The sequence below is a fragment of the Eutrema salsugineum genome, unplaced genomic scaffold, assembly GCF_000478725.1.
Source record: "Eutrema salsugineum unplaced genomic scaffold, Eutsalg1_0 scaffold_7, whole genome shotgun sequence".
NCBI classification, from domain to species: domain Eukaryota; kingdom Viridiplantae; phylum Streptophyta; class Magnoliopsida; order Brassicales; family Brassicaceae; genus Eutrema; species Eutrema salsugineum.
This window is the reverse complement of record NW_006256486.1, coordinates 11,309,159-11,331,818: the sequence shown is the minus strand read 5'-3', so window position 1 is coordinate 11,331,818 and position 22,660 is coordinate 11,309,159. Positions and strand designations below refer to the sequence as shown.

The 22,660-nt window shown below is 40.8% G+C and overlaps 3 non-coding genes across 3 annotated transcripts; 1 reads left to right on the top strand and 2 right to left on the bottom strand.

Annotated features, from left to right (window-relative positions):
- Positions 1-8,263: 8,263 nt before the first annotated feature.
- LOC112083209 lies at positions 8,264-8,372 on the top strand. Its single transcript, XR_002897506.1, has one exon. It is a non-coding gene; the product is annotated as a small nucleolar RNA R71 (small nucleolar RNA).
- Positions 8,373-11,631: 3,259 nt separating this feature from the next.
- LOC112083148 lies at positions 11,632-11,738 on the bottom strand. Its single transcript, XR_002897447.1, has one exon. It is a non-coding gene; the product is annotated as a small nucleolar RNA R71 (small nucleolar RNA).
- Positions 11,739-22,193: 10,455 nt separating this feature from the next.
- On the bottom strand, positions 22,194-22,300 carry LOC112083155. The gene has a single exon (XR_002897454.1). It is a non-coding gene; the product is annotated as a small nucleolar RNA R71 (small nucleolar RNA).
- Between the last annotated feature and the right edge of the window lie 360 nt (positions 22,301-22,660).

The window sequence follows — 22,660 nt, the reverse complement described above, 5'->3', positions numbered from 1 at the left end:
TGCAGCATCTCGATAATTCTTCGGCAATTTGGCTTCCAAAATCCAGCCAAAAACATCAAGGTTCCAAGGTAATACCGACCAGATTTTGGTCGGTACTCCTTCTGATATGAATGTAGACCGCTTGCACCAAATCCTTCATAACTCCTTTCTCACTGGTCCGAACCTCGATCTTCCAGCTCCACGAACCATATGACGTCCTTAGCTCCAAGTTTGGTGAAGGGCTCAACCCCGTATGACATTGGCAAAGCCCCCGTCTCGTCGGTTCTTTGAGGCGCATTGCGTAAGACCTGATCGGGCCGCGAGACATGTGTTCCTTCCGATGGCGATATCTCCGATTTCACGGCTCCAAATCGTCTGATTCCAAGTGTTCCGGAAAATAGACTCATTCCTATTGATTCTTGATGAAGATACCGGAGGCTGAATCGCATTGCAAGTCTTTCTTCCCACGCGATCAAAGTGAAGGTCTCGTCTACACCAAACCATCTGTCCGAGTTCCTGTACACAGGCGAGGGTTCTCTATGATATCAGCTCCAAGTTGCTCCCAAAAGTCTCCAAATGGCTGAGATACTCCAAAAATGCAGGACACTTCTAGACCTTATGCAAATCTTAAACAATTCTAGACCAAGACAACTCTAATAAACTAGCTAAATGTATGCATGAGACTCAATATTTGGACAAAATACAATCCTAAACATGACAAAATATGAGTATATCAACTCCCCCACACTTGTTCTTTGCTTGTCCTCAAGCAAACGAGAGCAAATGAGAGAGAGAGGTTGAATGCATGGGAGTTCATATTTCTTTAAAGAGAGATCATCATTAAAAGAATTCAAAGCTCATTGGCGCCGTTGCCAAAGTGTGATAGCATTAAGATTGTGTCATTTCTTGAGATCAAGCATTTTCTTTTGTGTTTTCTAATTTCTTTCAAGTTCTGGTTGTGAGTTTCAGGTGCATGAATGATGCGTGCCAAATGCGTGAGGGAACAAGTTTTACCCTTAACAAAAACAAATGAAAGCCGCAAGTGCACAGCTAATCAGTTGTAGTATTTAGGAATCGAATCCACAGAGATTTGTGTGCCTGTATTCTTTTACGGTTTCTAAGTTTATGTCTAGACTAGATTGGTTTTAGAGGTTGGTTATTTTTCACGGATTAAACTAAAACAAAAGAAATCAAATAAATCTATCCTAGAAAATAAGTAGAAAAATCGAATAGAAAGCAAGTAGAGCAAGCAAAATATCGAACTAAAACAATTGAAATGCGGATCTAAATAAGCAAGTAAAAATCGATTGGTTTGTAAACTATGGCTAAAAACGCTGAGCTTTCGGGAACTCTACAGGGATCATAATCGGTTTTAACACTAGGGTAGATAGATTGGGATTGACGGATATCGATATATAGGGTTCTAGAGCTAGAGTACGGCGGTATGACTACGTCACTGTCGTGATCATAACCAACTGTTTCTCGCAACCCTGACCAGTAGGTTTCCACTCTGGCCCTGGAAGGGAGAGAACGCAAGAGCTGCACAAGACTCGTCAATACTCACGATCTCACCGCAGGTAGGTTTCCACTCCTACGAAAAAATCGCCAGTTTCATTCTAGGGCTGATACTTAATGAAAACTTTCACAACACTAACTATCTAGATCAGATACTAGGTGATCAATCAAGCATACATGCAATAAGAACAAGAATAAACAGAGAACAAAGTTGAAATCCCAGATCTATAAACCTATATGTCTTAATCGATTATGAGAGCCCCTTTCGGGAACCCTAAGCCCAACTCGGGATCTACTCAGACATGGCTGAGGTCGACATCATCATTGGTTTTAATAAAAGTAATCAAAAACAGTAAAGAAAAGAGGTGAAGAAAGCTTCTCTATTGAAGAACTCGGACTTGAACAATCTTCTACAAAAATCGCATAAAAACAGCTAAAGGAAAAGGGGTTTCTGTAAAGTTTGAATGGTGGTGTCTAAAAACGACCTAAATGACAAGTATTTATAGTCTTCAATACTCCATGGTCTCTAGGGTTCCAGAATTGAGGCTGAGAATGATTTTGGGCTTTGAAAATATGGGCTTTAGTTCGGAGTTAGCCGGCCGCGGTCGGGAGTGACGTGACCGCGGGAAATAGGTGGCTGGCCGCGGTCGGGAGGCTTGTGACCGCGGGGAATGGGCTGTTGGCCGCGGTCGCATGACTTGCTGGCCGTCTTCGAGTGGCTCCGGGGCAAATAGAATATCTTGAGATCCAACCGTTGGAATGTCTCCAAACCAAGTGCATTTGAAAGATGGTTGATTCTTCTATAAGTTGTCCAATTTTGAGGGTAATCAGACGGTGAGAAGGTCTTCGTCTCTCCATGATAGTTCTGACGGTCTGCATTTATCCAAAAGAGTCTTTTTGTTCCAATTTGTGCCTCTTTATCCCAAATTACCTGAAAAGTCTTTTAAAATCCGAAAACATAGAAATTCTTTGAAAATCTTTGAAAATGGAGTAAAAACACCTGTAAAAGACATTAAAGTGATCCACAAAAATTGTCAAAATCCGGTGTTATCAACTCCCCCAGACATAGTCTTTTGTTTGTCCTCAAACAAAACAAAGGCTAAATCTCGGCGAGAGGTTTGAAAACGCAGGAACTAAACAAAATCTCAGAGACCAAACTTCTAGACCAATATCAATCAGTATGCATCAATCGGGAATAGCCTAGAAAATTCTCACTAGCAATACAGGTATAACTAGTGCGTTAATCCGTCATGCGGAAATCTATGCACTAAGATCTAACTTCTAGTCAACTAGCTCTTAACATTCATTAAAAATCTCAGTGGATCGTATCAAAGAAAGTCTAGGCAAGGCAATCTAAGCTAGGTGTCAAAAAGGGTTATTCTAGGGGTAAGGCTTAAAGTGTTTACGGGTTACCTGAAGATCTGGAGGATGCAGGATATTATGCAAAACCGCAAGAGAGAGTGAAGTTGTTGGTATCCACAGTTTTCAGTCACTTTCTTCTTGCCATAGATTCCTGGTCTTCTTCCTTAGGTTCTCTCCTAACTCCCCCAGACTTAGTTTTTTGTAAATCTTTCAAAAACATAGCTCTATAAACGCTTAGTAGTTGCTTCTTGCTCCACAAGTTTCGACAATCTATGACTCATTAGGCTTTTTGTTTCCCTCTCTCTTTTCATTCGTTGGTTTTTTTTTTTTTTGATTGAGATGAAAGGGAACACCTTTAGATATAGAGTCATAGAGAGCACGAAATTACCAGTTAAGATCTGTCTTGTAAAGATTCTTGAGGTTTCTGATACTCTTCCTTCCCAATTCCATTCAGTCTCTTTTGTGAGTGACTGAAAACTGCGTCGCTTCTCTTCTCTCTGACGTGTTTGCACATATCTGCTGATATAAACTAAAGAGATATACATGAGGATTGAAAACAAGGGTTTTGGGTTTAGGGTATGGTACCAGATAAAGGTAAACTGGTCATCTAGGATGACAAAGAGTGGTAAAAGTGAAGGTAAAAGACGTCTTAGATGTGTATGTCGATGCCTGCCTAAAATCAATGACGAGAAAATTAGATATCAATATTAAAGTCAAATAAAATGAGCTAGTATATCCTGTCAGAAAGAATCTCCATGAATAGAAGTCCTCTGGTGGGAGTTCGTAGTGCAAGTACTCTAGCTACCACCTAGTCTAGTGCTAACCACAGAAGAGCTATCATGCATAGTGTAGAAGCGTCCAGGTCTAAATCATCATATTTTTGTGTCAAACATTCCTGAAAAAAGTGCTTGAAATTTGAAAAGGTTACATATTAAAATTTAAAAAGTGCTTGAAATTTGAAAGCAAAAGCAAGAAAATGATTAGTACGGATAGACATCCTCCCCCAGACTTAAATCACATTGTCCCCAGTGTGAAAAATTTGGTGAGAAAATGGTGAGTAAAAGCGAAATAAAATAAGATAAAAGAAAAGAAAATGATGATAAAACCGTGATGGCAGTAAAGTGCTGATCAATCACTCATCCTCCGATGTGTCTGCTGCGAACTGGTGCTGCTCTTGTAGGAAGGTGATAATGCGCTCAAAGCGTCGTCCCTGTCTCTCAACTCTGCGCTCCAGATCAGAATGTGTGTGCGATGATGTAGATGATGAGGTGTGGCCGGTCGAAGCAGATGGCTGAAAATGAGCACGGGCCGCAGCTGCATCACGCTTTGCCTTGGCCACTATTATTGGCCAATGGTGACTGGTAGACGAGGTACAGATGGCAGAAACTCATCGGGTTCCAGAGTCCATCGCGGACTTCCTCCGTTACACAATCTCGGGACTGATGCTGAAGGCAAGCAGACTCGGTGCTCCTCAGTGCCAGTGCAATACTTGTAACCAAACCTGTCTGGATCGAAAGCGGCATGAGAGATAGTGTGATTGCGAGAGAGATAAAGTAGGTCATACCAGACATCGGAAAGTGGATCATCAGATGAGAAATCGAATCATACACCCTGTAGTATCGCTGTAATAGCACTCCCGTAAGCTGGAGTAACGTCCTCGCAACCGTGTAAATCATTCTTCACATTTACCATGTTCTGTGCGATGATCTAGGCAAAGCAGGCAAGTCGTGGGTCGTCCATAATGGCATCTGAAGTGTAATGAGCTCGATCTTCAAAACACATCCCATGTTGGCTCTAGAGAAAATCATGTGTGCTAAGAGTTTGTGCACAACTCTCACTGCAGGATGAGTAAAAAGGGCTGACTTGGATCTCCCGCTATCATAGACTCCATAACCCATCTCTCTCCACAAGTTAAAATCGGGTTCATCTTCAAGGTAAATGCCATCGGTGTATGGAAGCTTAAGAGCCTCACAAAGTGCAGAAATGGTGAGTGAGTAAGGCTGTCCGCGGATAGAGAATGACAAGATGCCATCTGATGCTCTGGGGTTCCTCCTCTTCGTGTGGTGGAGTGTAATAGTTGCTAAGAACTCGCGGACTAGCTCAGGATAAGTTGGAAGGTTCAGCTCCATGTAGGGTCTCAGCTTAAGGGCATCGATGTACCAGATTACATCTTCTCTGATTCCAAGCATCTCAAGTGTATGATAATCAATGCAAGGCGTGGGTTTGATGTTCGGCTTCTTGAAACGTCTTCCATAGTCCACTCTCGGGTTTCTCTCCTTGCCAATGTATCAGATCTGTGGTGGCTCAGGAGTTGCTCGTGTTTCTCTTGAGTGTTGGAGCAATCTCATCACATAGTTTCTTCTTCTCGGTCTGGCTTGGTTCAGCATGTACTCTCCTAGAGTAGCATCATCGGGAACGTCCTCAGAGCTATCACCAGTGCGACGGCTTCTTCGGGATCTGGTTTGTTCCATTTTTCTACAAAACGAGAGGATTCTTGGAAAAAGAGTGAATATTGCTGCTGATTTTAACACATTAACGATCAGTTATATCAACCTTAGTATAAAGATATTAGTCAAAACCACAAGCAAACATAATTGACATTGAATTGAAGAAATCGAGTAGTTCATGACTAGATTCGGATTTTTGATGTTCTCAACATAGAAATCTTCTAAAAATTGATTTTAATGAGCAATTTCCATGTCAAATCTATAGGTTACCTAATACTAATCACTAATCACACAAGACTTAATAAAATTCATCAATTTTGCTGTTCCAAATTTGATTTTTATAAAGCATGTGAAATCCAAATTTCAAAAAATCTCAATTCCTCTTAAGCTAGGTGTTAAAATTGATTTTTAGATAACCTAAAAGGATAATCTATTGTTCTTAAGCTATTTCCACCATCAATAAACCGACATTTGGGCTTTTTAAGAAAACCCTAAGTTCTAAAATCAATCAAAAATGGCGAGTTTGAGCTTCATACCTTGCTGGAAAGGGAGATTTGATGACAGAATTGAAATCAGCTTTGAAAAAGAGTGAGGTTTGGGCCAAGAATCTCTTAAAAAGCTTAAGAATTGAAAAAGGTGTTCTATCTCCTAAATCTTCAAGTCTTTTGGAAAGGAAGAGAAAAAGGAGTTTTGATCCAAAAAGTGCATTTCCTTTCTTTAAAAAGCGTTTTTGTAGCAAAAACGGGAAATTTCCGGGAATTCATAAGTTTATGGGAACTTACCTTTCTTGTCTTGCACGCAACAGAGGTTTAAAACTTACGGAAAATCTTAACGGGCTTTACCGGGAATACTCCAGAAATCACCGGGAAACTCCGGGAACTTTTGAAAAGCGGTGGAAATCAGCATTCCCATCTCAACGACCAACGGCCGCGGTCAGGAGACGCGCGACCGCGGTGGTTGGAGGTTCGGCCGCGGTCACATTCACGGTGCCACGGTCGATGATGCCTTGGCCGCGGGTCGGTTGGTCGCGACCGCGGCCCTTTCTCCTGCGGCCTTCGTCCAACTTTCAGGTCTTTGCCGGGCCGAGCAGCTAAAAACCTACCCTTTTCTTCTTGGTTTTCCTAATTTTCTGATTTTTTTGTGTTTTTGTTTTATAAAATATCTGAAACTTAAAAGAAAAGAAAACATAAATTTTTTAAAGGAAAAGAAAACTAAAAGAAAGAGTACCTAAATGGGTTGCCTCCCATTAAGCACTTTTGTTTTAAGTCGTTTAGCTCGACGTATGGCAAGAAGAATCAGGCTGATTTGAATGGCACTCCACTTGATGTGCCCTTATCACTTCCGGTTGCTGGAGGTTTTACTTCTTCTCCTTGAGGGGCCGTCGTCTTTCCTTTACTCTTCTTTTGGACTTTAACATTGTTTAAAACCCTTTTTGTGTTTTCGATCAGCTCCTGGATTTGGTCCTCACTAGTTTCTATTGCATCCGGTGGAATGATGATCTTGATCTTTGCAAAAGCTTTCGGCTTCTCTTTTTCTTTCTCTTTTGGCCGGTTTCCTTTGCTTGGAAAATCATCTAGGATAGTCGGATAAAACATTCTGCGATCTACATTGAGGAAAACAGCATGCTAGTTTGCGTGATCGATTAATGCTCCTACGGTAGCTAGGAATGGTCTCCCAAAAATGAGTGGCATCTCCTTGTCTTTATCCATCTCCAGGACTTGGAAATCGGCTGGAACAATCTTGTCTCCCACTAGAACTTGTAGATTATGAATCGCCCCTTCAGTATCTTTTTAAGATGAATCTCCAAAGGTAACCTTAACCGTCGATGTCCTTAAGGTTTTTATGCCCAATTTTTCGGCAAATGTCTTTGACATGATGTTGACATTGGCTCCGGAATCACACAGGCAGTATGTGAACTTGATTCCTGAAATGAAACATTGGAAAACAAAACGTCCCGGATCGTCGGCTTTTGTAAGCCTTTGAAACGGTGATCGTTGAGGTACCTTGAATGGTGGCTGCTTGGCATCGACATCCTTGTAAAGTGGTACAAAGATTGAGGTTTCTTCTTTCTTTCCATCGGTTCTGGCTTCTTCTTCGGGCAATGTGGTTATGGCATTACAAAACCTCTTTGGGTTATCCTCAACTCTTCCTGGAAGAACTCCAATTTGCCTCTTCATAGAGTCGGCTGTTTGGACGACTTGCACGTCTAGCTTTTTGACGTGCGAAGATAAAGCTTCAAACTTCCCGTTCAGGTCATTGTACATGCAGTCAACCTTCACGTTCATGTCTTTAGATGCTTTTTCATTCGTCATAACGAGCTGTTGGATGGACTGTTCAAGTCTACCGATTTGTGAAGCTAGCTGGTTCGTCGTGACTCCTTGCTGTTGTACAAATTGATTGTTAAAACCCGTACCTTGGTAGTTATATGGCTGTCGCGGTTGATAAGCTCCTGTCCCTCCGAAGTTTCCACCTTGGAACTTGTTCTGGAAGGATTTTTTTCTGTGGTGGGTAGTACTGATCTTAAGGATTCTCCACATTTGGATTGGGGTAAGAGAGATTATTGTAATTTGCGTTCCGGAAGTTGTTGTTGAAACCATTGTTGAAGCGGTTTGGGTATGGTGCTTGTGCTCCTACATAATTCACCTCTTCTTCTTGAAAGGTTTGATTAATGTGATCGATATCACTAGGTCCTTCATCTTCTGCGCCATTGTTGGTCTCACAAGCATGGATTGGGCGATTGTTGCTCTTCAAAAGCGGGCTCATCATGTTCTTCAACTCGGTTATCTCCTTGTTGTCTGTTCCGGTTTGCTTCGTCGCACGATCGTATTCAGGACAATCATTGCTATTGGCTTGAGCCAAATTCTCGATGAGGGCTCTTCCTTGTGCTATCGTCTTTTGCCCAAAATCTCCATTGCTAGCTGTATCAAGTGAAAGTTTGTATTTTGGTTGCAAACCCAGGAAATCCATGGTGAGGGCAATCACGTTCATACTCCTTAAAACGTTCCCAGGCTTCATAGAAAGATTCAGTCTGTCCTTGTTGAAAGCTTGAGATCTTTGTTCTCAACAAATTCGACATTGACTTAGTATAGAAGTGATTCAGGAAAGCAGTTTTACACTCTTTCCAATTAGTAATCGATCCTGCAGGCAAAGATTTCAACTAACGGTGAGCTTTGTCTGCTAATGAAAAAGGGAACAACTTACAATTTAAATAGTCTGCTGGAACTTGGTTTGTCCTCATCATTCTGCAGATTTCTTCAAAGAGCTCGATATGGTCCATTGGGTGTTCAGAAGGAACTCCATGGAATTGGTTTTGTTTCAGCAATGAGATGATTTGAGGCTTGACTTCAAACTCATTCCGGTTCGGAAATGGAACTTGAATTGCAGATCGGTTCTGAAAATTTTGAGTAGGTGCATCAAAATCAGCTATGCGATGGTTCCTGGCTTGTCTTCGGTGTTGATTTGCTGGCTGCACAGGGCGGTTAGCGCGCCCATTCGGCTGCATTCCTTGGTGGTCACCATCGGCTGCATTGATGGGTGCATCAAGATCTTCACGTTCTTCTCTCTCGCGATTCTGGTGGTTTCTCGGAGGAACCTCATCCTCCTCTCCATCTCGTCGAGCATGATCACCTCCCCTGTGATCATTCTCTTCATTTTCTCCATGTTCGGACCCGTCTTAGTCCATATTTAAAGCTCGGTTAATAGGATCTCCAAGCTGGTCGTCGTTGGCCATTCCTTGCGTTTGTCTAAGTCTTCGAAGTTCTCTTTCGTGTCTGTCTATCTCGTCTAGAATTGGAATGTTTTCTACAGGTCTGCGCCTGGTATTCATGCAATTCAGAGAAAAACAAAGGAAGGGAAAGATAAGTCAGAAAAACATTAAGAAAGAACTAGAGATCAGGTGTTTAGAACAGAAGTTAGAACAAGAAAAATAGCAAAAGGCGGCGAAACAAATCCCCGGCAACGGCGCCAAAAACTTAACGCGTGTCAACTGCGTGAGGGAACAAGTTTTACCCTTAACAAAAACAAATGAAAGCCGCAAGTGCATAGCTAATCAGTTGTAGTATTTAGGGATCGAATCCACAGAGATTTGTGTGCCTGGTATTCTTCTACGGTTTCTAACTTTATGTCTAGACTAGATTGGTTTTAGAGGTTGGTTGTTTTTCACGGATTAAACTAAAACAAAAGAAAGCAAATAAATCTATCCTAGAAAACAAGTAGAAAAATCGAATAGAAAGCAAGTAGAGCAAGCAAAATATTGAACTAAAACAATTGAAATGCGGATCTAAATAAGCAAGTAAAAATCGATTGGTTTGTAAACTATGGCTAAAATGCTGAGCTTTCGGGAACTCTAAGGGATCATAATCGGTTTTAACACTAAGGTAGATAGATTGGGATTGACGGATATTGATATATAGGGTTCTAGAGCTAGAGTACGGCGGTATGACTACGTCACTGTCGTGATCATAACCAACTGTTTCTCGCAACCCTGACCAGTAGGTTCCACTCTAGCCCTGGAAGGGAGAGAACGCAAGAGCTGCACAGGATTCGTCAATACTCACGATCTCGCCGCAGGTAGGTTTCCACTCCTACGGAAAAATCGCCTGTTTCATTCTAGGGCTGATACTTAATGAAAACTTTCGCAACACTAACTATCTAGATCAGATACTAGGTGATCAATCAAGCATACATGCAATAAGAACAAGAATAAACAGAGAACAAAGTTGCAATCCCAGATCTATAAACCTAGATGTCTTAATCGATTATGAGATCCCCTTTCGGGAACCCTAAGCCCAACTCGGGATCTACTCAGACATTGCTGAGGTCGACATCATCATTGGTTTTAATAAAAGTAATCAAAAACAGTAAAAAAAAGAGATGAAGAAAGCTTCTCTATTGAAGAACTCGGACTTGAACAATCTTCTACAAAAATCGCATATAAACGGCTAAAGGAAAAATGGTTTCTGTAAAGTATGAAGGGTGGTGTCTAAAAACGACCTAAATGACAAGTATTTATAGTCTTCAATACTCCATGGTCTCTAGGGTTCCAGAATTGAGGCTGAGAATGACTTTGGGCTTCAGAAATATAGGCTTTTGTTCGGAGTTAGCCAGCCGTAGTCGGGAGTGACGTGACCGCGGGAAATAGGTGGCTGGCCGCGGTCGGGAAGCTTGTGACCGCGGGGAATGGCCTGTTGGCCACGGTCGCGTGACTTGCTGGCCGTCTTCGAGTGGCTCTGGGGCTAATAGAATATCTTTAGATCCAACCGTTGGAATGTCTCCAAACCAAGTGCATTTGATAGCTGGTTGATTCTTCTATAAGGTGTCCAATTTTGAGGGTGATCAGATGGTGAGAAGGTCTTCGTCTCTTCATGAGAGTTCTGACGGTCTGCATTTATCCAAAAGAGTCTTTTTGTTCCAATTTGTGCCTCTTTATCCCAAATTACCTGAAAAGTCTTTTAAAATCTGAAAACATAGAAATCCTTTGAAAACCTTTGAAAATGGAGTAAAAACACCTGTAAAAGACATTAAAGTGATCCATAAAAATGGTCAAAATCCGGTGTTATCAATGAACACCAGGTCCAGATCAAGAAGCTGTGGTCCACCTTTCCCCTTAAACGACAAAATTAATCTTTTCGTTCCTAGAAAGGATAGGCGTGGAAGACAGGCTGATCAGGCTGATATGGAAGATCAAAGACAACATCTGGTGGACATTGAGCCGCAGGCTCAAGAGGGGCAACAGGCTCAGGTGCAACAAGGTTATGGAGCTGGTAATGCAGCTGGAAATGGAGCTGGTCAAGGGTTCCATCAGGGTAATGTTCAGCAGGAACAGGAGCATCAACAGCAAGCTTATGTCCACCAGGGACAAGCTCCAGCTCATCAACAAAGGCATCAGGCCAATGTACAGCAAAGACAACAAGTGCACCACCAACAGCCCTTCCAAAACCAACAAAGGAGATATGAGCAGCCACAAGTCTATGTAGGAGAGAATGACAGGGCCAATGCTCATCAGTATGGAGCTGGAATTCAAGCACCATCTGTGCAAAACAACAATTTTGAAGTCAAGGCAGCTTTGCTGAATATGGTCCAAAACTCCAAGTTCCATGGATTGGCAATGGAAGATCCTTTGCAACACTTGGACCAATTTGATAAGGTTTGTGACTTGACAAAGATAAATGGAGTATCTGAGGACAGTTTTAAGCTCAGCTTATTCCCCTTCAGTCTTGGTGACAAAGCTCACCAATGGTAGAAGAATCTCCCAAGAGGCTCAATTCAGACCTGGGAGCAATGCAAGCAGGCATTTCTGTCTAAGTTCTTCTCAACCTCCAGAACAGCAAAGCTAAGAAACCAAATCTCCAGCTTCACTCAACATAGCAATGAGAGTTTTGGTGAAGCATATGAGAGATTCAGGAGCTACACTAATCAGTGCCCACACCATGGGTTTAGTGAGGCTTCTCTTCTCAGCACACTTTATAAAGGGGCTCTTCCCAAGATTAGGAACCAGCTGGACACTGCCTCCAATGGAAACTTTCTGGGAAAGGAGATTCATGCTGCTTTAGAGCTGGTTGAGAACTTGGCAATGAGCAATGATACATATGGAGAAGACTTTGATAGAGGCAATAGGAGTGAGAGTTCAAGCAGGGATCAAAGGTATGAGAAGGACTTTAAAACACTTGAAAGCAAGCTGGACAAGGTGCTATTGACCACTCAAAAGCCAATGCACTTTGTAGGAGAGTATGAGGAACCTTCTCAATGCTTTGAGAACATCAGTGAAGAGGGTATTACTCAGGAAGAGCTAAACTATATTGGGAATCAGTGGTTCCAAAGGTATCAGTATTCTAATGCAAATCAGAACCTCTCTTACAGGAATCCCAATGTAGCAAACCCACAAGACCAAATCTACCCTAACTCTCAAGCTCCACCGAATTTTGTTCCCAAGAACAACTTTCAAGGGTCTTTTCAACTAAAGAAACAGTTTGTTCAGAATCAGGGTTACAGTCAGCATCAGCAACCACTTCAGAGTTCGGGTTTCAGTTTACAGCAACAGCCAAAGGCACCACCAGGGTTTGGTCCACCACAGTTCCAGCAGCAGGCGCCGGTTCAGCATCAGTTTCAGTCAGCACCTGTTCTACAACAGCTGCTTCAGGGTCAACAAGTGTTTGCAAGCCAGTATGCATCAATGCAGCAGGACATCAAAGAATTGAAGCAAAATCAGGCATCTAGCTCAAGAAACAAAGGCCAACTTCCTGGTAAGCCTGAACCCAACCCCAAGGAGTATGCTAAAGTCATTACACTGAGAAGTGGCAAAGAGGTACCTGGTATTGAGCACAACAATGTGATCATTGAGGAAAACGATCAAACTGAGGGGGAGGCAGCCTTAAAAGATGACCAAGTTGTTGAAAGATCAAGGAAAGAAAAAGGGTAAAGAGGTGGAAAAGGAACCTGAACCAGAAAAGCTATATATTCCACCACCTCCATACCAACCTAAGCTCCCATTTCTAGGGAGATTCAAGAAGCAGCTTGTAGACAAGGCAAGAGCTGTATTTGAGAAGGCTCTCAATGAGACACCACTCACAATGCCTCTCATTGAAGAATTTTTAATGATGCCAAAGCTGGGTAAGTTCTTAAAAGATGCTATTCTGAACAAGACTAAAGAGCTTCAAGGTATGGTGGTAATGAGCCATCAGTGCAGTACCATTATTCAGAGAAAGTCAATTCCAAGGAAGTTAACTGATCCAGGGATCTTCACACTCCCTTGTGCTATAGGTCCTCTGATGTTTGCTGGATGTCTCTGTGACTTGGGTGCATCAGTAAGCTTAATGCCCTTCTCCATTGCCAGAAAGCTGGGCTTTAGAACTTTTTAGCCAGCAAGAATCTCCCTTGTCCTTGCTGATAGATCTGTGAGGTTACCTGTTGGAATGCTAGAGGATCTGCCAGTAAAGATAGATGGTTTTGAAGTGCCTACAGACTTTGTGGTGCTAGAGATGGATAAGGAACCAGTTGACCCTCTTATTTTAGGCAGGCCTTTTTTGGCCACAGCAGGAGCAATTATTGATGTAAGAGGAGGCATAATTGAGCTTCAACTTGGTTTTGAAAGGCTGAAGTTTGATGTTAATGAAATGATGAAGAAGCCAACAATAGAAGGGCAAGTATTCTATGTTGAGACCATGGATGAAGCTTGTCTCAAATACCTGCTAAGACTAGATACCATGAGGAAATCAGGGTCAGAGAACTCCTTCTCCACTTGATCCAATCCCCCCTCCTCCTTTACCTCTTTTAGCACACAGGTTCTGTTGCATCCTCTTGTGGCACAGCCACGAGGCTTGTATATTTGGGGATTTTCGATTGCTCTCTCCAAACTGCCACCAACAAACCCTAATACAGATCCGTTTCTCCATCTAAAGCACAAAAACGTTGGAAAAAGCCAACCATTTTGAACCCTTGGCGTGAAGCACCTTGTCTCCGACCAAGCTCATACCCATACCACCAGTCGCCGATGTCAAGCTCGGGAAAGGAAGCTTTGGATCTCGACGGCGCTGTTTGTTTAGGATGAAGTCACACCAAATACGAGAGAGAGAATCGTTTTGAGAAGAGGAGGAGATGAGGAGAGGAAGAAAAACTTAAGAGAGGAAATCGTGTTTCGTGAGGAGGAAGGGAAAAAGAAAAATTAAAGAGAGAGAAAAAATAGAGAGAATCGTGTTGTGTGAGGAAGAAGAGAGGAGGAAAAGAAAATATTTCTGTCAAAAACCTAAAGAATTTGGGGAAAACATTTCACCAAAACTAAAATTTTCCTAAGTATTTAGCCCCATGACATAAATTAAGTTCCAAAATCATTTATTGCTTCTTTTTGGTGAAATTATGGGTTTAGCATTAGTAAAGTGCTATAATAGAATATTTGAAGTTTGTGAGTTTTTTTTGTTGTTGTCAACAGCCTAGATACCTAGAACAGTTTAGTAATCCAAATTGGAGGTATCGAGTTTACATAATTAATATCGTGGGGGTAGATCCGAACACTTCATGCTAGATTGTCCGCCTTCATATTCTTCATTCGTGGGATATGTTTTTATGAGTTATTTAATTTTAAATAAATATTTTTTATATTTTTCAATTTATGAGTTATTTATTTTTCAAGTAAATTTAACTTTTGCATTTTAAAGTTTTTAAGTGATTTGCAAGTTTTAATTATGAAATCGCCGAAAACCTAAATCTTAAACCCTATACCCCAAAATCTATGTCTTACACCCTTATACATTAAACCATCAAAATATATACATATCTTATACCCTATACTTTATACCATTAAACATACACCTCTAATCATATGCCATAAACTATAAATAAAAGATTCACCAACTTTTTCTTCTTATGTATATTGTAATAGTTTTTTCTATTCCATTTTATGCTCTTATTATGAAACAATAATTTATTGTATAATTTTTTTTATAAACTGAGAAATAACAAAGATATATTACAAGCGTGAATCCTTAAACTCTAAATCAAACACTCTTTAATCCAAAAAGCTATTAAATTTCTATAGTAATAAACATATAAAAAAAATATTTCAAATCCCATATCTTTTTATACTAAACCCCAAATTTTACACTTATTAACTTTTAGTTTTTATTTTGTATTTTGTAATATTTTTTCTATTCTATTATGTATTCTCAGAATAAAAAAATATGTTTTTATGTTTTCTAAAAATAAAATTTATACCCTAAATCACACATATTAGTCAATAAAAATTATTATATATCTATTATTAAAATACTAAAAAAAAATTGTCTCACTCGTTGGTTATTTGATATTTGTTACTTTTCTATACATAAACTCTTACCCAAAACTTTACTAGTATATTTACTTAGTAATGATAATGATCCAAGATGTTCAACATACAACAGCATCTTCGAATTCTCAAAATCAGCAATACACATTGTTTAATTTCTTTAACAACACTACTTCAGATACAAGTTTTTAGATAAAATAAAAATAAATCGAATAAGAAATTCATTCAATTGGATTTTTGGATGTTTATCTGAATTAAAGCTATTTTTTTATTTATTTTTAAATAAACTTGTGATTTAATCTTGTCACAAAGTGGTAACAGTTATGTCATAAAGTGTTAACAATTATGTCATAATCTATGACCAAACTTAAAAGTAACTAAAATAGTAACTAATTGTGCTGATGTACTTACAAAACATTTGTAACTTTGAGTGACTTAAGTTTACTCACAAAAATCGTATAATTTAGTTACTAAATTTGGTCGCAAATCTGTAACAATATTTGTTACTATATATTATGTAACAATTACGTCACAAGTTTTCGTAACAATATTCACTTTTTTTTTGTAGTGATGCTTACTACAGAAAGAAATTCTTCAAAGATGTCCAAAGATACCATTGGGATGAACCTTACCTGTATGTCCTGAACAAAGATCAGCTGTATAGAAAGTGTCTTGCTGAAGAGGAAATGCAACCTGTGTTGCAAGAGTGCCATGGATCAGCTTTTGGGGGTCATATGGGAGCATTCAAGACAGTGGCCAAGGTTCTTCAGAGTGGGTTTTGGTGGCCTACTATGTTCAAGGACGCTCAGAGGGTTGTTTCAGCATGTGATACCTGTCAGAGGCATGGGAACATTTCAAAGAGGAGTGAAATGCCTCAAAATCCAATATTTGAGGTTGAAATTTTTAATTGTTGGGGAGTGGACTTTATGGGGCGATTCATCTCATCTTTTGGGAATCAGTACATATTAGTGGCTGTGGACTATGTGTCCAAATGGGTTGAGGCTATTGCTTCCCCTACCAATGATTCCAAGGTGGTGGTCAGGTTGTTCGAGAACATAATCTTCCCAAGATTTGGAGTACCAAGGGTTGTTATTTCTGATGGAGGTTCTCATTTTGTGAACAAAACCTTGGAGGGATTGCTGAGGAAGCATGAAGTGAAACATAAGGTAGCTACTCCTTATCATCCTCAAACTAGTGACCAGGTTGAAGTATCTAATAGACAAATTAAGGCCATTCTTGAGAGGACTGTTAGCTCAAGCAGAAAAGATTGGAGCAACAGGCTGGATTATGCATTGTGGGCTTATAGAACAGCCTTTAAGACTCCAATTGGGACATCTCCTTTCAATCTGCTATATGGGAAGAGCTGCCACCTTCCTGTTGAGCTGGAGTACAAGGCATTATGGGCTGTGAAGTTGCTGAACTTTGATATCAAAACAACTCAAGAGAAAAGAATAATTCAACTCCATGAACTTGAAGAGATCAGGTTGGGGGCTTTTGAGAGCTCCAAGATCTATAAGGAAAAGACCAAAGCTCTACATGATCAAAAGATTTTGAAAATGGAGTTCAAGGAAGGTGATCTGGTGTTGCTGTTCAACTCTAGGCTTAAGTTATTTCCTGGAAAACTTAAGTCTAGATGGTCTGGTCCCTTTAAGATTCTTGAAGTTAGGCCATATCGAGCTATTGTGTTAGAAGGTAAAGATGATCAAGAGTTTGTGGTCAATGGCCAAAGGATCAAGCACTACCTAGTCTCACAAAAGAAGGAGGAAGCTACATCAGTTCCCCTTTTTGATCCACCATCAGCATAAACTTGGTATCAAAGTCAAACTTAGAAACTTTAAACAAAGTGCTCTTGGGAGACACCCCAAGCTTATCCTTGTATATAGTTTCTTTACTTGCCTTCTTTGATTGTTTTTAGGATGTTTTAATCTTTTGTTCAAGTGTGTACAGGTTTTAGAAAGGTCCAGGTGCAGTTTTGAAAGGATTGGAGAAGAGAAAAGATGAAAAATGGGCTGAGGAATGCATTCATATCGACATGGTTTCCCTTGGTGTGTTTGCTCGGTGTAACAGGTTCAAAAGGCCGAGAAAATATCGACCAGTTAAACCGGGCAAGGAGAGGTGGACCAAAAGGTTGATCTACTATGGAACCGACCTGGATCAGCTATGGGGGACAATAAGAAGTGGTGATTATTCAGATGGTGTAACAAAGGCAGCTTGTATCAGGAGTCCAGTGCTCAGGATGGTGCACAAGATCATAGCTCACACCTTCCTTGGAAAGAAAGAGTACTCAACAGTGTATGATGAGGAGTTGATGCTCATTGGAGAAGGTCTTAAACCCTTGATGCCTAAGTTCAGCAGTGGCTTGACTTTTAACGGCAATCCTCACAAACCAACAATGGCGGCCATTCTAGTCAAGAACCTTCTCTCAATTAGGAAATGGGCTCATGACAAAAAAATGAAGGCACCCTCCATGCGCATAGGAGGCCTGATCACTCCTATTTTACTTAGTGCTGGAGTTGAGATGAGAGGTGAACAAATCGGTTTTAAGTTGATGGATGCACTTCATTTGGCCAAGACTACATTTCTTGAAGGTGCTGTGGGTGATTCCTTTGCTTATAACTTTAGCGTTCATAAGAAGGTGAAAGTAAGAGTCCTGGTGCCTAATCCTTCCCTCACTTAACTTTCTGAACGTAAAAACATCAGTTTCTATGTCACCAAGGATCAGCACTACAACCCAGAGATCCATCCTCCCATTATAACTATCAGGAAGTTGGGGAAGCAGAGAGCGCCTGCTAATGATTATGATGGAGATCAGGAACCGGTTCAGGAAGAGCCCTTCTTGCCAGACCCAGTGTATGGGAGTCATAGATACTTCTTTGACTCTTATGATGGTCATATGCCCAATGATGCCACTGTTGCTGCACATTACCGAACCAAGAACCTTCAGATGTGGAACAAGTGGCAGGACAAGAACACCAAGAAGCTGGAGGAAACAGTGAAAACTTTGGCAAGCACAGTTAAGAGCATGGCTGCTAAAAACAGGAAGCTGAGTACAAAGCTTGAGAGGTTCCAAAGAGGAGAAGTTGGCGAGAGCTCTCACCAAGGGGAGTTACTTAGAATCTGCGGATCAGAGAACCATTCACCACCAGAGTCAGAGGAAGACGAGGTCAGAGCCAAGAGGGACGCCATGAGATCTCCCTCAGACCAATCCAGCAATCCATCCTACTCCATGGGGTCTCCAGCCCCATCTCTAATTCCTTGAGAAGGTAACACTCCACCCTTGTAAATATGCATCTAGCTTAGCTTATTTTCTCTTTGGATTTTGTGATTTTGCTTTTCACTTCTCCTTCATGCTCATGTAGTTGCATTCACATTTTAGGTTGAGTCTAGTTTGCATTTTCATATAGGTTGCATCATATGCAAATGGGAGTAATGATAGGTTTTTTCTTGAAGAGAGCATCATTTTAAGAGTTTGGTCCTTTAATGCATTGCAAAACTGGTATGAAATCAAGTGTGAACCATGCTTTGAACTGGTGTCTCAATACTTCTGTGCTAGCTGAGTCAAGTTGTGAATAGCCTCAACCTTGCTTAAGTGAGAACCCTTGAATTTGACATCTAATTATCATGTTTGTGCATATCATTGTGAATTCATGGGTACCACAGACATATTTGAGCTTTCTAGAGAAAGAGTCTTGAGAGGTTTAAATGCCATTTGGGGTGAGTAGACTAGAGAAAGAGTCTTGAGAGGTTTAAAGTTGAGTGTGAAAAGCATTTTGGGTGTGGGGTAGATGCAGTTCTATTTTTGTATGCATCTATTGCTTTTTACCCTTAGCATTTAACTAAAGTCTACTAATTTTTGAGTGATACCCTTGCATGGAGTACCAGTTACTTGATTGAGATCATTTTAATCTCAAAACCCAGTCCAAAGCCAAATGAATTCACTTGATTTGCATGAACATGATCCACTTGAAACTTTAAATGAATGTCAAAAGGTTGAGGTTAGGAATGCTTGTGAAGGTTGGTGCTTGAGTTTGGTTCATTTGGTGACAAGTATGGCTAATTTTTATGAGTAAACCAGTTTGCATTGCAGTCTAGAATTGATAACTTGAACAATGAGCTTTGAATTCTTTTAATGATGATCTCTCTTTAAAGAAATATGAACTCCCATGCATTCAACCTCTCTCTCTCATTTTTTCTTGTTGCTTGAGGACAAGCAAAGGACAAGTGTTGGGGAGTTGATATACTCATATTTTGTCATGTTTAGGATTGCATTTTTGTACAAATATTGAGTCTCATGCATACATTTAGCTAGTTTTATTAGCGTTTGTCTTTGGTTCTAGCTTTGTTTAAGAATTGCATTAGGTCCTAGATTGTCCTGCATTTTTGGAGTATTCTCAGGTCATTTGGAGACTTTTGGGAGCAACTTGGAGCTGGGGTCATGGAGGAACCCTCACCTGTGTACAGCAACTCGGACAGATGGTTTGGCGCAGACGAGACCCTCACTTTGATCGCGTGGGACGAAGGACTTTCAATGCGATTCAACCTCCGGTGTCTTCATCAAGAATCAAGAGGATTGAGTCTTGTTTCCGTAACGCTTGGAATCAGACGATTTGGAGCCGTGAACTGGGAGATATCGCCATCGGAAGGAACACATGCCTCGCGGCCCGATCAGGTCTTACGCGATGCGCCTCAAAGAACCGACGAGACGGGGGCTTTTCCAATGTCATACGGGTTTGAGCCCTTCACGAAACCTGGAGTTAAAGACGTCATCTGGTTCGTGGAGTTGGAATATAGAGGTTCGGACCAGTGAGCAAGGAGTTATGAAGGATTTGGTGCAAGCGGTCTACATTCATATAGAGAAGGGGTACCGACCAAAATATGGTCGGTATTACCTTGGAACCTTGACGTTTTTGGCTGGCTATTGGAAGCCAAATTGCCGAAAAAATATCGACGTCCTGCACCGACTGAATTCTGCTCGGTATTGATCCCCTGAAGCTATCCTTGACGCTGCACCGAGGTGAATTCAGCCGATGTAGTGTCTCGGTCTAACCAGCCTCAAATCGCCGAAGAAATATCGACGTCCTACACCGGCCAAAATCACCTCGATACATTCTCGCTTCATGATGTTTTTGTGGACCTTTTTTGGGCCAAAACGTAGTTTGTCCTAGGTTGGCCGAGCAAGAAACCCTACCTATATATATGTTTTAGGCATTATTCAGCAGACTAAGCTTTATTCTCTTTGTTTTCTTTGCCTCTTTTGTGAAAAACCTAAACTTTGTAAGAGAGATCTTCATTTTCTCGGTTGAATCAAGAGAGTAATTAGGGTTTAAAGCTGAAATCCATCATTATCAATCATCTCCATCTTCATCTTCCACCCCTTTGTGAGTTTTAATCAGAGAGATTGAGTGATTTCTGTGTTTAAAGCTGCAAACCCATCATCATCCATATTCTCCATCTCCATTTCTCATCATTAATCATGCCAATCTTCTCAACTTGCAAAGGTTTAAGAGAGATTAGTATGATTAGTGAGTAGTTTAGCTTAATGAGGTTCTAGATGAGTAGGTTAGGGTGCTAAGGTGTTAGATTAGGAGTGCTTAGGGCTAGATTCATTGGTTCATTTCTCTAAACAGCTGTTCTCTAAGCTAGATCTTTGCACATCACTTGTGATCTAGATTCTGGGAATTTCATGCACCACAAGTGTTTGATAAAATTCCTGAAAGAGCTGTATCAGAGGTTTAAGCATTTGCTGCATGATGATGTTTCGTTATTTGCTTGAATGATCATTTAGAACTGTTTCTTAATGCTCATTGATTCATATTTCACAAATGATGATTTGGTTTGAAAATGGATTAGTGTAGAGGTTAATGCCTTCATGAGAGGATTAATCTAGATTAGAGTTCTAAATCACTTGAATCATGTCTAATCATTGTCATTAGCATTCCTGATTTAGCATCAAAGCACCCTAGCCAACTATCATGTCTAGAATCTCATGCTTCCATCATCTCATATTCATACCACTTGTCATTTGCTTGTTTAAGTTGATCATTAGCTTTAAATCTTGTTTTAAGTTTGTTTAGTGGAAATAACATCAAAACCTTACTCATTTGGCTTGAATTAAGAACTGATCCTGCATCTTAGTGTCTACACATGATGGATTGATACCCTTTGTACTGCAAAGTGACAAAAGGGATTGATAACCCCTCATTTAGAGCCTTGAAAACTCTAAGTTATCAATTGGCGTCGTTGCCAAAGTGTGATAGCATTAAGATTGTGTCATTTCTTGAGATCAAGCATTTTCTTTTGTGTTTTCTAATTTCTTTCAAGTTCTGGTTGTGAGTTTCAAGTGCATGAACACCAGGTCCAGATCAAGAAGCTGTGGTCCACCTTTCCCCTTAAACGACAACATTAATCTTTTGGTTCCAAGAAGGAGAAAGGATAGGCGTGGAAGAAAAATTGATCAGGCTGATATGGAAGATAAAAGACAGCATGTAGTTGACATTGAGCAACCGGGTCAGGAGCAACAGGCTCAGGTGCAGCAGGGTAATGGAGTTGGTAATGCAGCTGGTAATGGAGCTGGTCATGGGTTACATCAGGGTAATGTTGAGCAGGAACAGGAGCATCAACAGCAAGCTTATGTCCACCAGGGACAAGCTCCAGCTCATCAGTAGAGGCATCAGGCCAATGTACAGCAAAGACAACAGGTGCACCACCATCAGCCGTTCCAACACCAACAAAGGAGATATGAGCAGCCACAGGTCTATGTTGGAGAGAATGACAGGGCCAATGCTCATCAGTATGGAGCTGGAATTCAAGCACCACCTGTGCAAAACAACAACTTTGAAGTGAAGGCATCAGTACTGAATATGGTCCAAAACTCCAAGTTTCATGGATTGGCAATGGAAGATCCCTTGGAACACTTGGATCAATTTGATAAAGTGTGTGACTTGACAAAGATAAATGGAGTATCTGAAGACAGTTTCAAGCTCAGATTATTCCCCTTCAGTCTTGGTGACAAAGCACACCAATGGGAGAAGAATCTCCCAAGAAGCTCCATTCAGACCTTGGAGCAATGCAAGCAGGCATTTCTATCTAAGTTCTTCTCAACTTCAAGAACAGCAAAGCTAAGAAACCAAATATCCAGCTTCACTCAACATAGCAATGAGAGTTTTGGTGAAGCATATCAGAGATTCAGGAGCTACACCAACCAATGCCCACACCATGGGTTTAGTGGGGCTTTTCTTCTCAGCACACTTTATAGAGGAGCTCTTCCCAAGATAAGGAACCAGCTGGATACTGCCTCCAATGGAAATTTTCTGGGAAAGGAGATTCATGCTTCTTTAGAGCTGGTTGAGAACTTAGCAATGAGCAATGATACATATGGAGAAGACTTTGATAGAGCCAATAGGAGTGAGTGTTCAAGCAGGGATCAAAGGTATGAGAAGGATTTTAAAACACTTGAAAGCAAGCTGGACAATGTGTTATTGGCCACTCAAAAGCCAATGCACTTTGTAGGAGAGTATGAGGAACCTTCTTAATGCTTTGAGAACATCAGTAAAGAGGGTCTTACTCAGGAAGAGCTTAACTA